At 44.8% G+C, this 16,784-nt stretch overlaps 1 long non-coding RNA gene across 8 annotated transcripts in view; it reads right to left on the bottom strand.

Annotated features, from left to right (window-relative positions):
• Positions 1 to 16,784, bottom strand: part of LOC143443307 (uncharacterized) — a 106,194-nt gene that overhangs the window by 2,456 nt on the left and 86,954 nt on the right. For 3 of the 8 annotated variants that reach the window (XR_013112156.1, XR_013112157.1, XR_013112158.1), the window contains 5 exons: positions 14,641 to 14,751; positions 11,987 to 12,114; positions 7,185 to 11,846; positions 6,491 to 6,573; positions 105 to 264 (listed from right to left, as the gene is read on the bottom strand). This is a non-coding gene — a long non-coding RNA (uncharacterized LOC143443307). The remainder of the gene's footprint in view (positions 1 to 104; positions 265 to 6,490; positions 6,574 to 7,184; positions 11,847 to 11,986; positions 12,115 to 14,640; positions 14,752 to 16,784) is intronic. The other 5 variants (XR_013112163.1, XR_013112160.1, XR_013112162.1 and 2 more) reach the window with 5 other exon arrangements.

Here is a 16,784-nt window from a genome sequence, read left to right as displayed (position 1 = left end):
TCTTCCCCTTCTTAGCCTTCAGGAGTCTATGTCCTTATCATGGCCTCCCACAGGCTTAAAAACAATGAAGCCCAATGACCACAGACCTCTAAGCCAAAACAAACCTTTGTCCTTAGAGGGTGCTTATCTAGCTAAGGCAGACTCTTCAGACTTGCAACCCCAGCTATTTAGGACGCAGAACCAGAAAAAGCCAAATATCAAGCAAGGCCAGCTCACCTACAAAGTGAGTTCAAGGCCGGCTTGGGCAACCATGGGAGACTTTGTCTCAAAAAGAAAAAGAAAGAAAGAAAGGAAGAAAGAAAGAAGAAAGAAAGAAAGAAAGAAAGAAAGAAAGAAAGAAATTAAAAGAAATAAATAAATCTATAAATAAATAAAAGCTGTATTTTCTGCAGGTATTTTTGTCTCAGTGACAAAAATCTGATTAACACTTCAAACTTCTATTGAAAAAACAATCCTGGGTCATGTTTCTGGCAACTTCTTTTTGTTCCCATCCTTTTCCCAGTCAGTGTTGTATGTGCAGCCAAAGAGAATCATGACAGTGGAGTGTGACACTGCTCCCAGACAGCCCACAGGGTCAGAGCAGAAGGGAAGGCCAGCTCCCCACTGGGAGGACTATTTTGCAAGAGGCAATTAAAGAGCCCTTTTTAAACTTGTCTTTCTGGGAGGGGAGAGGCAAGAGTTTCAACTTCTGGCTGCTGTGGTTGGGCCTCAAAGAAAATCCTATTTTACTATTTATATTTATCTACGCCTTACAAAAACACCAGAGCTATTTCTTCCTCTATATTTACCAGCCACTTCAATACTTCATATTAAGTATGATCTATAGATACCACCTTTTGGGAGTGGAGGGAACAGAATTTCATTAGATAGCCCAGCGTGGTCTAGAACTCACAAAGTAAACCAGATTGGTCTTGAATTTATGTCAATCCTCTGCATCAGTCTCCCAAATGCTGCTGGGATTGTAGGCCTGAAGTGACTGGGGGAAAGTACCTGAGTCAAGTAACTCTAACCAATCCTGCAGGTGACTGCATTTCTTGATTCTACTGTCCGTAATTTCCCCTTCCTGCACACGTCTAAAGTCATCATAATTCATCTAGAAATGTGTGTGCCATGTCTCCTTACCACAACCTGTGCCACCCCCAAATTTCATATGTAGATTCCTGCCCCAGAAGCTCAGAAGGTGACTATTGGTGACTTTGAAGGGGTAATTGTGTTAAAATGAGGTCACAAAGCTGACTTGTGAGCCAGATGTAAGTGCCAAGCTACTAAAAAGAGGAAGCTTGGATAGAGACACCAGAGATGCTCCGGTACAAAGGACAGGTCATGCTGAGACACATCAGGTTGTTGAGCACCAGTGAGAGACCAGACGGGAAGTCAAGTCATGTTAGCCAAGAGCAGTCATAGATTCTGCTGCACAACTGAGCCCACAAATTGGTACACAAAGAATAGGTGTGAACCATGATCCGTGACCAGCCATATTGCTTCCTTCAAAATCTGTTGATGACCAGCCAGTGTTTGGTTCATGCACAGACAGCAAACAATAGCATATATTCTTGGTTCCTAATGGCAAACTCATGTGAGACTAAAAAAAAAAAAAAAAAAAAAAAAAAAAAGAAAGAAAAGGATACTCTAGAGAAAGAATTGTGGCCACAGAGAAAAGTGATCACACTGTAAGTGAGCAGTAAGTGAACTATAAATGGAATTCCAGAAGGAGCTGCTAGCCCAACGCACGAAGCTGCTGTTGTCTTTTGAGAGATTCAGAGATGAAGAGGGTGGGGGACACAGATTAAAGACACTGCTAGCTATGGCGGTTCACATTAAAGGAGCTGCGGGGCATTGAAAACACAAAGCGTGAAGTGCTATGGCTTACCCAAACTTAGAAGAGCTTGACAACTCACCATACCACGAAAACAGCGTTTGGCCTGTACTATGGGTTTTATGGTGAGGTGAAGGTGCTGTTCAGGTTATTCTCAATAAAAATTTTCACAAAGAAATAGAAGAGCAAAGCACAGCTGTAGAGACAGAGTGAATCCTGGTGTTCTAGGGAAGCATGTGACACGACCATAGCTCGCCATGGGCTGTTACACAATTCAAGAAAATCTAGAAGAGAGCTGTTTATGGACAGGAAAATGGTAATGACCCAAATCATCTAACCAGCATTGTGCTAAGCACTGAAATTATCACCCCATTAATATATACGATAAATACACACTAGTAACAACTGGATAAAATTCTCAAATTAGAATCCCAGGCTATTACCAATATAGCTTAAGGGGACTGCCTTGCCTATTGAAAAAAATCTAAGAGTGAAAAAAAAATCCAGAGTATAGATAGATCTATTAATTTCTTCTATTGTGTCTGCCAGCTCAGATAAGGGATTTATTACCAGCTCTTGCTCCATTTTTGTGGATATAGGAACAGATACCAGCTATACATTGTAGACTCTAAATGCACATTCTATAATCTAGAGTCTAGATGTGCATCGCACATTCCAGACATACGTGTGTATCTTTGACTCTAGATAAATATAAATTCTTTCCTAGGCAAGATGGTTCACTCCTGTGACCCCAGCTTATGACCTGAGGCAGAAGGACTGTGAGTCCATGCTCAGCCTGGGTCACATAGTGAGACACTGGTGAAGAGATGAGAAGGGAAAGGGGGAAGAGAGAGGAGGAGGAAAGGATGATACTACGCATTCTTGATTCTCTGTACCACTCTTCTCTCTAGACTTAAGTCCGGCCATTGTTTTCCCCCAATGGAGGGAGTGTGAGGGAGGCAGCTGTTTGGGTATTTCTATGTAACATTTCTAAGCATTGTCACAAGGCACACAACCTAAGGGCCAGGAGACTTGCTAGGGGTCTTGATTACATCATTAAAGCTAAGTTCTGCAAACGAATATGTTATTATGAAATCTAAAGTGAGCCTGGGGCAGGGTCGCTATTTTTCAATGTCTCTAATGTTATTAAAGATTAAGTTAGCTGCTCTGAATCTCCATTTATATTCACAACCACCAGCAAGAGGACTTTAATTGCTTTAAAAATTTTTCTGAAGGGTGGCATCAACTTTATTTTAGTTTTCATGAGGTCAACATAATTTTCTTTGTTGCTTTGTAAAACTGTTACCCAAAATTTCAACATGTGTGCCCCTTTCTACAGTTGTAGGCTACTGTGAAGAGTAAAGACTGTTTGGGACACTGTCTTACTTAGGGTTTTACTGCTGTGAACAGACACTGTGACCAAGGCAAGTCTTATAAGGACAACATTTAATTGAGGCTGGTTTACAGCTTCAGAAGTTCAGTCTATTATCATCAAGGTGGAAACATGGCAGCATCTAGGCAGGCATGGTGCAGGAGGAACTGAGAGTTCTACATCTTCATCTGAAGGCTGCTAGTGAAATACTGGCTTCCAGGCAACTAGGATGAGGGTCTTAAAGCCCATGCCCACAGTGACACACTTATTCCAACAGGGTGACGCCTTCTAATATTGCCACTCCCTGGGCTGAGCGTATACAAGCCATAACAGACACTGAAGTAGAGATTCTACACTCCTGCTTATGATCATTTGACACACACATGGTAGTCGTGTAAGGGGTCCAAATTCCAAGGTGTAAGTAAGTCACCGTCTACTGTTACATTGTCGTGTGTTCTTTGAGGTCATTGAGAAGCTGTTTTGGAAGAATGGTTGCTCCTCATCTACCTGAGGGCCCTGCTGTGTCCACACAGCCACTCTGATAAAGCAGAAACCTTCTTTTACTCGCCCCGAGACAGTTTAAGGAGGGTGTGAGGTACAAGGTGACTATTTGGTACAATTGTGGCATGGAGACCATTTGAGAAGATGGAACGGTGCTTGTCATGAGGACCATTTGAAAAGTCAGTCCTTCATGGCAGCCACCTCCTATTCTGTCACTGTATGACATCTGGAGCTCTGAGGCTCCTCTGCTGGGAATGCAGCTCCGTTCTGTATCTTTTTCCTATTTCATGTGAGCTCATTTCTAGGGAGTGAGCCATCACGGTAGGCCTTGGAAAACTTTCTGAGCGCGAGAAATATAAATGAGCCATCCATATTTTCTTCAAATCCCAACAACTGTCACTGCTAGCGTGACATGGCTTTGCTGGATCCCTGCACCTAACTCCTACACAGCTAAGGCAGAGCAAAATCTGGAAAATCAGACCAGTGAGACCTGCTCAAAAAAGGAAAGAACAGGATGGAAAGAAAGGGAAGGACAGAGAGATGGAGGTATAGAGGGAGAGAGAGAGAGAGGGAGGTAGGGAGCCTGGGACAGAGGGGGAGGGAGGGAGGGAGGAGAGTGGAAGTGGAGGGGGAGGGGAGGGAAAAAGGAAGAAGGAAGGTCTTAAATAAGGCAATGAAATAATGTCTTTTTCGGACCCTGTGTATCAGCACATTGGCTTGAATTCACATGACAGCCTAGAGCTTTAAGAATTCTAGAACTTTCTATCCTCTTTACAACCCCACTTGTATGAATATCACTGCAAACACTGATGTGTGTGCACATGTATGCTCATGTGTGTTTGTGTGTGGGTGTAAATCTACCTTTGTAGACCCCTGGCTGCTTCGGAAAGAGTGGATTTCCATTCTGCCCAGAGATGTTCCAGACCATTCTGATTAGTTGGGAGTCAGGAGTGGGGCCGCAAAATGTTCCCTCCATCCTTTCACCTTCCTTTTACTTCTAAAACCAGAAGGGTTTGAATGCCATGATGTCATATTTGTGGCCTTCTCCTCCTTGACAAGATCCATAACCCCGTGGGACCCGTGGATGAACACATGACTTTTCCCGTCCCAAGATCCTTCACACCCATCCACCTCCCCACCCACTCTGTTTCTACGCATGCGCATTCAACTTCTTGACCTCATCACCACAGTTACCAAAGCCTCCACCCTTCACTTTCCTAAATCAAAAACTGGCAAATAACCCAAGGAAATGAATGCCTTCCCAATGGGCCCTGAGTTTTTACGATGTACTGTTTGGATAATAAAGTCCTAACAGAATACCCGGAAGTCATGGAACATACTCTTTAAATATAACTAACTGCCAGTTAAGCCTTGGGAAGGCCTTAGGATTCCCAGCAAAGAGGGTTTTTTGGAGGCAGGGTCAGACAAGAGACCTAGCTAGCTTCTCCTTGACAATAAAGTTTCATTTGGAAACCGGCAGCTCTAGACTATGCTAAGAATGTTTATCCAAAAGTCCTGGGTAAAAAGGTCATGGTACATTTGTGCCTTGGCCCTAAAAAGAAGGCTGGCCCATGTCTTCCGTTCTCCGTAGAATGCACACTCAGGACTTGCCTCGTACAGCCGTCATGGCTTCCTGCATGGTAACTGCCCATACGTTACCGTTTTGTAAGGACACAAGTCAAACTGAAACACGATCCGCCCTGATGGCCTTCTCTTCACTTAGAGCTGCAAAAACTGTTTTCAGGTAAAGTCCCATTTATGGCTCCCAGGGAGTGAGGCTTCAGTGGATCGTCTTTTAGAGAACACAGGTGAACGATAATCCTCACTCAAAAGGTAAACACTGGGCATTTGCTCAGGACACCAGGAAAGGGGAAGATTCAGTCCGTCCCCAGCTTCAGTCAGTGAAGCTCTTAAGTGTCATTATGACATCTCCCCCTACATAAGAGTGAATACCCAGAGCCATGCACTAAATAGAATCATGGCTAAAGTCCTGCTCCTAATGTTGCTATTGAATTCAGTAGCACGTGGTAGACAAACCTTAGACCCCAAGTACACAACTGTAATAAGCTTACTTAGGCATTTGGTTAGCATCAGTTCCATGGGCCATGATGTAAGACCTATCATAGTACCAAATAGAAACACCCCAATATGTCAACATAGTACATATATGGCAATCATACATTAGGGGGAAAATGGAGGGTATTTGTATGAGCATGAAAAACCTTACCTTCCTGACCACAAGTTAAGAAGTCCAAAGACTGGCATACCTTATTTGTTTCCGGTGGCAGTAGATCCCATACTGGGGAACACTGACCCCTTCTATATATTAGATGACACTAAAGGGTGTTCATGTGGAGCCTTAAGGGTGTTCATGTGGAGCCTTAAAGTTCAAAGCAAAGAGAAGCACACCTGCCACTGGAGTCATGCGGCTTGGTGGAGTTTTGGGGCCCAGAGGTATCAGTAATGGGATCAGACACATTTTATGATAGAAGCCTGTCTTCCATGTCCTATCCTCAAGGAGACCCTGGAAAGAGCAATCAGCGAGACCCCCATACAGCAGGAAATGCAGTTCCTTCTTCTGCACAAGCATAAACTTTGGGCTAGCATAATGTCACTCCATCCATTGTACTCAAGAGCAGGTCTGGGCATGGTGGCTCAATATCTTTAATTCCAGTAATGGGGAGACAGGCGCAAGTAGATCTCTGTGAGTTTGAAGCCAAGAGTTCCAAGACAGCCAGGGCTGCCTCAAAACACACACACACAAACAAAAAAGCAGATCTGGATTGGTAGTCTCCTAATACCTCGGACTGAAGGTTAACAAGTTCTCAGGGGATTTCCTGACTCACGGCACAAAGCCTGTAGAGGGCATGTTGGATGATGTTTCCTGGAAAAAAAGAGATGGTGTTTGGCCATTAGGAAGAGTCTTCACACCAAGAGTACATTAAACTCATATGTAAGTACATCTTGTCTACCCAGAATTCTAAATCATTAGATTTGAACATCTTGTATAGCAATTTTCTCTAAATTTAAATATCCCATCCAGGAGGGAAAATTCTTGCAGGGTACAGGGACTTGGGGGTAAAGGTATCATAAACAGCTCACAAGTCTCAAGAAGTTCCTGAAATCAACAGGATACACAGGACCCTTCCAATAAACAAGTGCTAGGGAAGGAGACTCTCCAAGCAGGAGAACTACATGGAGAAGGTTCAGACCTGTTAATCAATGTCTGTACATCATGGAAAGAGCTGTAGAGAGTTAGCTTTTACAAGTCTGCACCTAGGCTGGAGTTGTCTTTTTGATGACACAGCTTCTTTTGAGCTGTCCCCTGCTCCTGTGAGTCACCTCTCACCTATTCTACTCTAAATAAGCCTAATGATTTCACTGGTTCACCACGTTGAGCTCTGGTGTAATAACCATTACTTTGCTCTGTTTTTGGTACTGCCTTGGGGTAAGTAGACATTTTGCCTGAGTCTCCCCAGGAAATGTGTCACCTACCATTTGTCCACTTGACTCTAAGTCAGTCGATCTCTGTATTCCAAACAGGCTGTGAATTTTTCCATATGTCCTTAAAATATCCTTTTCATTAAGACAGCAGATCCACAAAATAAGTAGCTTTCCGGAATTAATCAATAATGTTTGTCATGCTTTAATATGAGTAAGAATTGTGCTAGACACCACAGACACAAAAAAGAATAAGCCATAAAGTACACTGAATGCAACTCGGTGTCTAAACTCATAGAGATTCCCATAGAGATGTGATGGGGGTAAGGGCACATCCCAGGGTTCTCTGCTGCCTTTCCCAAGTGAGGTTATGCTACAGGCACCAGAGGAGCCATAATTCTTTTGAGATGCTTATTTATTGATATTTTTCAGCCACCCTCCAAAGGGTCTTCTTCTCTTAGGCTTCTCTTTGACCTGTTCTCCATTAACCAGAGCTTCCACAGGACACCTGTGGAATGAGAAAAGAGACTCCTGGGTCTGCCTGTCCCAGCGGTCTACTCTGAAATCACCAAATTATAATTGAACTATCAATCAGACAATCTTCCTTCCTGCTTGTTCTCATTCTAGAATCTGACTTCAATTAAAGGGTCTTTATCATAAAAAATTCTCTTAGCTGCACCCTATAGATCACAGTGAGAGAACTAGAAAAGAAACTCATCTGGAAGAAAGTATGAGACATCACAGGGAAGATCAAGGCCCTGGTCCGGCCTGGCTTTTATTTGCAATTCTGATCAGAATAAGCAAGAAGTCTCTGTGAATGTGGATTTCCTAGTCCATTTCTCATTCTGTGTCCGACAAGTCTCAAAGATGCTCACCGTCAGGCAGAATGGGCAATGGGGAGGCCCAGCTGCAGGGCTGGTGAGCAAGCAGCACAGAGAGCCCATCTCCCCTTCAAGAACTGCTGATCATTAAGCTATGTGTGCTGGCACATACCTTTAATCCTGGCACTTGGGAGGCCGAGGCAGAAGGATCTCTATGAGTTCAAGGCCAGGCTGGTTTACAAGCTCCAAACTAATCAAGAATACACAGCAAGACTCAGTCTCTGGAAAATAAATAAATACATACATATTTACTGCCTGATGAGGCTGGTTGATACAGAGAGGACACCAGGTTAGGGCCCAGTCTGCAAGTGGAATCCGTCTTGATGTCCCTTAGTTCCTGGTAGTCCTTCTTACACAAAGTCTGGACAACGAGACTCTGTCGTAGAGCTCAGGAGCTCTCATGACCACGTGCAACAGTCACTTTATCCATTCTCCTTAGGCCTTCTTTAGCTCTGCACAGTGCTGTGGCTTAGCTAGGTGTCACCAAGGAGGCTTGGTCCCCAGCTCGAGGTAATACTCGGAAGTGGTGAAACCTTTAAGAGGAGGAACCTGATAGGCAGTTAAGTTATCGAGTGAGGATATTGGGTTTTGGGTGGCTGGTTGGTTGGTTGGTTTGGTTTGGTTTTTTGCTTCCTGGTCACTAGGAGACCAGCAGCTTCTTCGGCCACATGTTCAAGTACAGCAAGACCAAGTGACCATGGACTGAAACCATGGACCAACATATACTTCTGCTTGTTGTAAATTCATCAGCTCAGGTGTTTTGTGATAGCAATGGAATGGTGACAGATACACAGTGCCATGTGCTTATAAGGAGCCTCTAAGAATGTAGCCTTGGATCTGAGCAGCAATGTCTGAGAAAGCAAAACTCATGTGGTACCCAGTCTGAGGGCCAACCTGGAACCTAGTCTTCAGCTTTGTAAGTTGGACTTAGTGGCTCAGGGTGCTGAACTAGGTTCTTGGCAGAGGTTTTGCACAGCACTGACCCGGGTTCCCTGTGAGATTAGAAAGGGGAAGTGCTAGGCTGAGACCCATACAGAGATGAGATGTGCTCAAGAAGGAAGTGGGAGGCGAGCTGGCAGCTTGAGGGAGACGCCAAGTTACTGTTTTGTGATTTAGGAAAGAAAAGACATAAGGTCCAGTAAAAAAATATATAATAATAATAATAATAATAATAATAATAATAATAATAATAATAATTGAAAGAAGAAGAAAAATCCATTGGCGAGAAAAAAGACCAAAATGTACAGAGAAAGAATCAAGAAGGCCATCGTTCCAGAGGAGACGGTCAAGGAGGGTAGCAATCCAGCCATGGGAAGATGTTTATTTTCTAAGAAACGAAGGAGGCCGACTGGGAAATGTGGAGAATGTCGAGGGTGGGGGCAGGAAATGCAGGAAGCTCACAACAGATGGCCTCAATCTTCTAAGTGAGAAAAGAGGCAGCAGTTAGCTGGGTGCCGACACAGGAGACTGGACTGAAGAAGTCCCTAATGGCCACGGGGGGGTCTGGGCTGGGTCCTAGGCTAGCCACAGCTGCGCTTTTCAAGCCTGCCTGTAAACGGATGTTGAACAGTGTGGCAGGGCAGATTCCCAAATTTCTCCCTCGAGACACGTATTCTGCAGAGCTGGAGTGGTGGATCTATGTCATCAGGATGGGCTCTGAGAACACTTCCCATCCAATGGCCTCTTTAGAGAAACTCATGAGTGTGAGAACTGTTGCACTCCAAGAGACCTGTAAACGGCTGGAAAACATGACCCTGAGGGATCGATTTGAATCCTTTCCTCAGCCAAACTCCTCCACCAGGAAGCTGTAGGGAAGAAAACCAGAAGTGGGGGCTAGCAGTGTCAGCCTGTGTATCTATCCAGGAGGGAGGGGTCTAACCAGGACTGCCCAGGATGGAGAGGTATATCCGGGAGGGAGTGGTCTAGCTAAGGCAGCAAAGCCTAGCAAATAGGGTGTGGTCTGAGGAGGTGGAACTGAGCCAGAAGGCAGAGAACATCCTCTCCAGAAGGGGCAAGGTCCTGAAAGGGATAGCGTGGAGAGGGAGTCCAGTCAGGGGTCAGGAAGATGGAACTGAACCAAAATGGTGGGTGCGATCGGATCTCTATCTCCAGGAGGACAGGTCTATGAAAGAGGACAGTCTCTCCAGAGTGGTATCGTTGGAAGTCGGGGGTGTTGCATTCAACATGCTAGACCTTGGACCATCCATAGCAGAGACCAAAGGCAAGAGAGTTCTGCTAGGCTATGAGGAAAGTCAAGACAGAGAAGCCAGGGCAAATGAAGATACAGGGAAGAGGTAGAATCTCGGAGTAGGGGGATGGGATATGCAGGTAGTTCCCATCAAGTGAGAAAGGGCATACTCCCAGGAATACAGAGCTTACACCAATTGCATCTTGCTAAGGTAGAAACTTAGTTTGGGGGGAAATTGTATTTATATGGCAATAAACACATTCTACTGATTTGTAAGAAATGGAGAAAAAACTCACCGCCAACACCAACAACAAAAAGCTCGCAAAGATTTTCTAAAGCTCTTTCCCAAGATTCATTGCCTCCTATGGTGAGGCCAATTTAATAAAACCAGCTGACGATCCTTTGGCTTAGTAAATGGCTACCTGGCTTGATTCAGCAGACCTTTGGTGCACCTCCTCCCCAGAACCTCTGCCTTGTGGCCTCAAGAGGGCGCTGCTCCACTTCCTAAACTCGCCAAAGGCAACTGATGCCCTCGGGAGGCCTCACCCTCAGAGTTCCAGCAGACATTTAAAGGGGAACACTCACAGAAAGAAACAAAAAAAATACAGTCTAACTCCTTAGCCCCTTACACGCGGCCCCCACAGAAACAACGGTAACACCAACCAGAAGCTTGCAGAATACTCACCCACGACCTCCCCAGGCTCCTGCTTTAAATTATCAGCATCTTAACAAGGGTCTCCTGGGACCTCTCTATACAAATCCACTTTGGAGAAGCAACGGCCTAGCCAACAAGGTGCTATTTCTTGATTACCTGCGCTTTCCTTGCCCCCAACAACTTGGGTACTGCCTCTATAGCAGCCATCCCCAGGAACATTCTCTCAGATCTCAGACCTTACCACAGCTCAAACTCAACATTTAGTCTGTCCCTTCCAAGAGGAAGGTGCTCCCTTTTAAGAAGGTATTGTGTTTTGTTTTGTTTTCCTTAAGAATTATAAGGTTATTTTTTGCTGTGACTTTAGTTACTTTTCTTGTGGCTGTGACAAAGTATCTGACCTTAAAGAGGCACCTTAAAGGAGGAGAGGTTTATTTTGGCTCATCTTCAGAAGACAGTCCATCTCCACAAGGAAGGCATGGCAGGGGCTCAAGGTAACAGATAATCTTGGATGCGGCACGGAGGTGGGCAGGTCTAAGACAGGACTGAGCTGCAATTCTCCAGGCTGATCCCTCTTGCCCCATCCCCCAGCTGGATCTTAGTTTTCAAGGGTTCTACAGCTTCCTCCAACAGCTGTGGACCAAGTGTTCAACATAGGAGCCCAGGGGAGGGGGCAGGGAACGGGCATGGCGAGGGACATTACAGACTTAAACTATAACAAACCCCCAAAACTGAATGCTTCAAAATTAAAAGCCTTTCTCCATCTTCTGGTTTCTGTGAGTCAGGAATCCAGGTGAGGTTTAGCTGGAGACCTCTGACAGAGGCTGCAGTCTGCATAAGTTTGGGGCTGTACCAGAGGGGCCAGTTCATGTGAATTCCAGCTCACTCACCCGGAAGTCAGCAGGCTTCAGGACATCACCACCTCACTTCCCCATCACTGAGCCATCCATCCCTGTTAGCCATTGTCCCTCAGAGCAATGGACTGGGGAAGGGGCCTGGAAGCCAAGCAAGAGAAACAGAACATAAAATCTTGGAAGTACCCTCCCATCAGCTCTGGCATATGCTCCTGGTTAGGTCTGAGTCATTAGGTACAGCCCAGGCTTAAGGGGAGAGGATAACACAAAATCCTAAATACCAGGAATTGGGGCTCCCAGGACCATCTTCAGCGGGTGATGTCATAACTAGAGCCAAGCCTCAACAGGGCAACAACATCAACATACAAGAACATAACCTCCACTGTCACAGCCGAGGATGTCCTACAACCTGTAACAGGACATTGATTCTCCTTTAACAGTGACTTTCCAAGTGACTGACTGCACATTAAAATGTCCAGGGAACTAAAAAGAACAAATGCCCAGGTCCCACCCAAGACCCTTGAATCAGGCAGGTATAGGTCATTTTCTTGATTTTTCTGTTTCTTTTAAAATCTCCTGCCTGATTCTTTTGCACAGTTGGGAGTGAGATGAAAACAAAACAGAAAACCCCAAAGGATAAATAACCATTAGGCCTGTGGTGATGATAGTCACTGAGGGAGAAGATGTGGGGTCGTAGGGCCTAGCAGATTTCTGTGAGAGACCAGTTGTGAAAAGGAAAATAATCCAGGGAGAGGGGTGGGGTGGAGAGGAGTAGGGGTAGGAGAGGGGGAGATTGGCCTTAAGGAGTCCTGGGACATTTGGGGAAATAAGCACATATAAAGTGACAAGAGATGAGGAAGTTGTTACAATTGCAGCCAAAACAAGCCCACCAGAGAGTTGCGATGCCAGGTGACACTTGCAAAAGAGACAAGGAAGGGGGTGAAGGGTGGGGGTGGTAGGCAGAAAGGAAAAGAAAGCTGTGTGAACTGGGTGTGTCTGGGTCCTGCTTGGATCCCAGCACCTGTGAGGCTGAAGCAGGAGGATTGCTGAGTTCAAGGGCAACTTGAGCTACAAAGTGAGCTCCAGGTCCTTGAGACATTGTATCAACACAAGCAAACAGTAACAACAAAATAGAAAGTTAGGGGTGTAAAGGCCACACACTGTGATTCCAACCGCATGATGTTCTAGGGAAGGCAAAACCATGGAGACAGGAAAGATCCCTTATTGCCAGAGTCTTAGGGAAATCGGGGGAGGGGCAGACTGCAGCCTAATGGTAGTGGATAAGAATCTTTTTTTTTTCTTTTTCTTTTCATTTTTTATGGTGTGTGTATGTGTTGTATGTACATGTCTGTGTATTACTGTGTGTTCCTACAGAGATACTGTTGAGTACCCAACTCTCTATCATTTTCTGCCTTGTTCCTTTGAGACAGATCCTCTCCCTGTACCTGGAGCTAGGCTGATGGCCAGCAAGCACCAGAAATCCGATCTTCACTTCCTCATCACACTGGGGCTCTCCAAAAGTGTGTGGCCACACCCAGCTTTTTATGTGGGCGCTGGGGATTTGAACTCAGAGCCTTATGCTTACATTGCAAACAATCTTACCAATAAGCCCTGGTAGACTCATAGCTTAATTCATTCTCTGTGAACCCATAAACAGAATAATACCAAGATAGAGCCCTGCTGTAAACTATGGCCTTTGCATGATCATGGTCTGATGATGTATTTATCAGTTGTAACAAACTGACCACTCCAGTTAGGATGGCAATAATGGGGGAGGGGATGCATGAGGGTTGTGTGGGAAATCTCTGTGCATTCTCCTTTCCAACTGTATGAGAGCTTGAAACTGCTCTAAGAGAAATAAAGAATTTAAAGAGATCAAAAGATAAAAAGGAAGTCTGTTGGCTTTTCTTATTGTCAGCTATACCTGCTGGCTTCAAGAAATATAACCCAGAAATGCAGAAGACTCAACAATAGAAACGGCCCTTCTTTATTCCAGTCCGTTGTCTATAGATATAGACTCAGAGCTGGAGTCAGTCCTCCTGTTTTTTACCTCATCACCAAACGCCTTCATTTTCTAGATTAAAAAATAAAAACCTAGGGCACAGAGAAGTCACACTGGGAGACGGGGAAAGTCATGTCAGGATTAGAACTCAGCTCCTCCACGGTGAGCCCAGGGCTCCAGTCACAGGCCACAAGTGCACAGAACATCTTTTCCTAAAGCAAAACTTTGCCTTTATGGAAGAATTAGGTGCATGGCCATTTTAAATGTGACTGTGTACCACCAGTAAGTAGATCAGTGTTTAATTCTCTCTAAAAATCAGCAGGTCAGTGGGTTGATTACATTCACCAGAGTTTAACAAACTCTCAGCCCGAGCCATACCTACTTGGAGAAAGGAGGAGCTTGAGATGGACCATTAGTAGCCCCTAACTGAAGTCCACAACAATAGAGGGCTCCATTCTTCAGGCAAAACCAACCTTGATTTCCCCTCCCTTACCCCTTGCCAGCCCAATCTGTATCTTGGCCACAATCCTTACTCCCAGGAACTGGGTCTCTCCCATCCTGTTGCTATGGCCACGAGCCTCACCCAAAGCATACCAACGCTGCAGTGTGCACAGATCTTTGGCCAGAGGCCAGGCAGATGCAGAGCAGTTGGGGGTTGGGGTGAGGGAGTGTCCTTCTCTAAAAGCTATTGGTCCAAGACCAATCAGGGGCCTCTTTCTCTCCTGTCAGCTTAGGTCTTTCAGGGCTGTCCACTTGGTTGCCCAGCTGTGAACGAGCAGTGCTTGCTAATCTCTCTCCCCTGCACCAACTTCTCAGTGCCTCCATCCCAAAACTTAAACAAAGAACTAAGCACTAAGCAAGGCTGTTCCCAGGGCTCCGGATACTGGCTGTTTACCAAACACTGAAAACGACCAGTTGCCACCAGTTCCAAACCTCTAAGCTCTTAAGAGAGCATGAAGAATGTTGTCCCCAGAGTTCCAGGCCTATTCCTGGTGCTCCGGCATGTTCTTTTCCACAGCCTCCATTCCGTGATCTAAAATGGCTCTGCCAGAGAGAAAGAAATCAAAGACAGAGGGAGCATAGATCACAACACCGGAGAACAGTGAGTCAATCTCTTCTATAACAAACAAAGAAAACCCTTCCCAGGTGTGGAGCACACCAGGAAAGCATGGTTCATCCCTGAATCATTTGTTTTGGCGAGATGCTTGAGCTCACTACAACTACAGAGAAGGGGAGACCATCAGGAGTGGTCCATGAATAGCAACACTCTCAACTAGCATCTGTCCCTCGGGTAGGCTGTCTGCTCTGTCTGCCCCAGGATGCTCCTCGGAATCCTCCACTGTAGGAAGACACCCAGGAGCATAAATGTTAACCAGTGGGGATCGAAGTCTAATGTGGCTTCCCTGGGCCCCTCCAACGGCGCGTGCCACGGGAGAATGCCAGGGCACGTGCCCATAATGCCCTAGTGTTCAGATGACGATGATCCTCTGCTCAAAGAGTTTGTTGGCCTTTGCTTCATGTTTGCTAACAATTAAAAAAATAATAATAATTAAAGTAATATTCAGATTTAGATGCTTGGAAAAGGAGAGCATTTAGCTCTTCTTTAAAAGTAATATAAAAATGAATAAATAAAAGTAATGCAGAAGTTGGGCTTGGTGGCATACATTAATCTCAGCACCAGGGAGGCAGAGACTACAGAACACTAAGAGTTCAAAACCAGCCTGGTCTCTAGAGCAAGGCCAGGCCACCTGTAGAGTGAGACTTTTTCTCTAAGAATAAGTGAAAGTTAAAAATAAGATACAGAGAAATAGCCGGGCAGTGGTGTCGCACGCCTTTAATCCCAGCACTTGGGAGGCAGAGGCAGGCGGATTTCTGAGTTTGAGGCCAGCCTGGTCTACAGAGTGAGTTCCAGGATAGCCTGGAACATACAGTGAAACCTTGTCTCAAAAAACAAAAAACAAAACAAACAAACAAACAAAAAACCAAACAAACAAAAAAAATAAACAAAAAAAAAAAGAAAGAAAAAAGAAAAAAAGATACAGAGGAATATACACTTTAAAACAGATGTAAATATAACTATACATAATAACCTCAAAGTCAACAAGGGGTGTACCAAATGTTCTGTGGCTTTAATTTATCACTTTTGTGCCTTAAAAAAACAAACAAACAAACAAAAACTATTAAAGAAAAACAACAGTTGAAACTGTTTCTTTACTTTATTATTTTGATTCAAATTTTTTTTTTAAAGTTAGTTTTGACATTGAAGGATGGTTACTATATTTATCTCTAAAGCTGTCAATTTTTTTTAAAGCCTTGAGAATAAACTTTAATATCTAGATTGCACAATCAAGCCAAAGTCACCAATCAACTTCACTACCACCAACTTTTGCTCTTCTAAGAGCAAGAGATACAGATGCTGGGTTCTCAGGCTGAAAACACAAATATTCAAAAGGACAGCCTGCACCCTATTTCCTCCATGAAAAATAGCAGCTGGGACAAACCCTAAATGATGTGCCTCAGGGTCCTGGCAAGAGCTGGCACCAATTCCACACTTAGCCTAGCAGTCTCACCCCATGGGCCCACGGGTCTCAACATTTACATCAGCCTAGTTTATTCAAAATGACTCCTTGTTTTGAGTAGGAAGATTTACATAACTAGAAGCTGAGCTGGGTCCACACCTTGAGAAAAATCCTCAGCCCTTGATTAAAAAAGCAAGACCTGAAATTGCTTGGGAACCACTGTCAGCCTTGTGAGACGCAGGGTCCTTTGAAAGACAACGGCAATTGAAGATGTCTGACATGGATGAAGGTTGGCATCCTAATGTCGTGATGGTTTCTCTCTCCGAGGCACATTTATTATCTCTCCATCACTGGCATTTGCAGGCACAGCGCTGTCTCACCCATATCCCCGAGGGACAGCTGCTCCAGGATCCACCCAACAGCTGAGCGACAAGATGAATAGTATTTTCCACTTCAAGCAAAAAGAAAAACAGGGCTAAGGTTGCAAACTGCGAACCACAAGAAGCTGAATAGGGAGAGGTCGGAAGCCATACTTAACAAAGACAATGTCCCAGGGAG

This window comes from Arvicanthis niloticus, chromosome 8, assembly GCF_011762505.2.
Source record: "Arvicanthis niloticus isolate mArvNil1 chromosome 8, mArvNil1.pat.X, whole genome shotgun sequence".
Lineage (NCBI taxonomy): Eukaryota > Metazoa > Chordata > Mammalia > Rodentia > Muridae > Arvicanthis > Arvicanthis niloticus.
The sequence above is the reverse complement of the archived record's forward strand: the minus strand, read 5'-3'. Positions and strand labels throughout refer to the sequence as shown.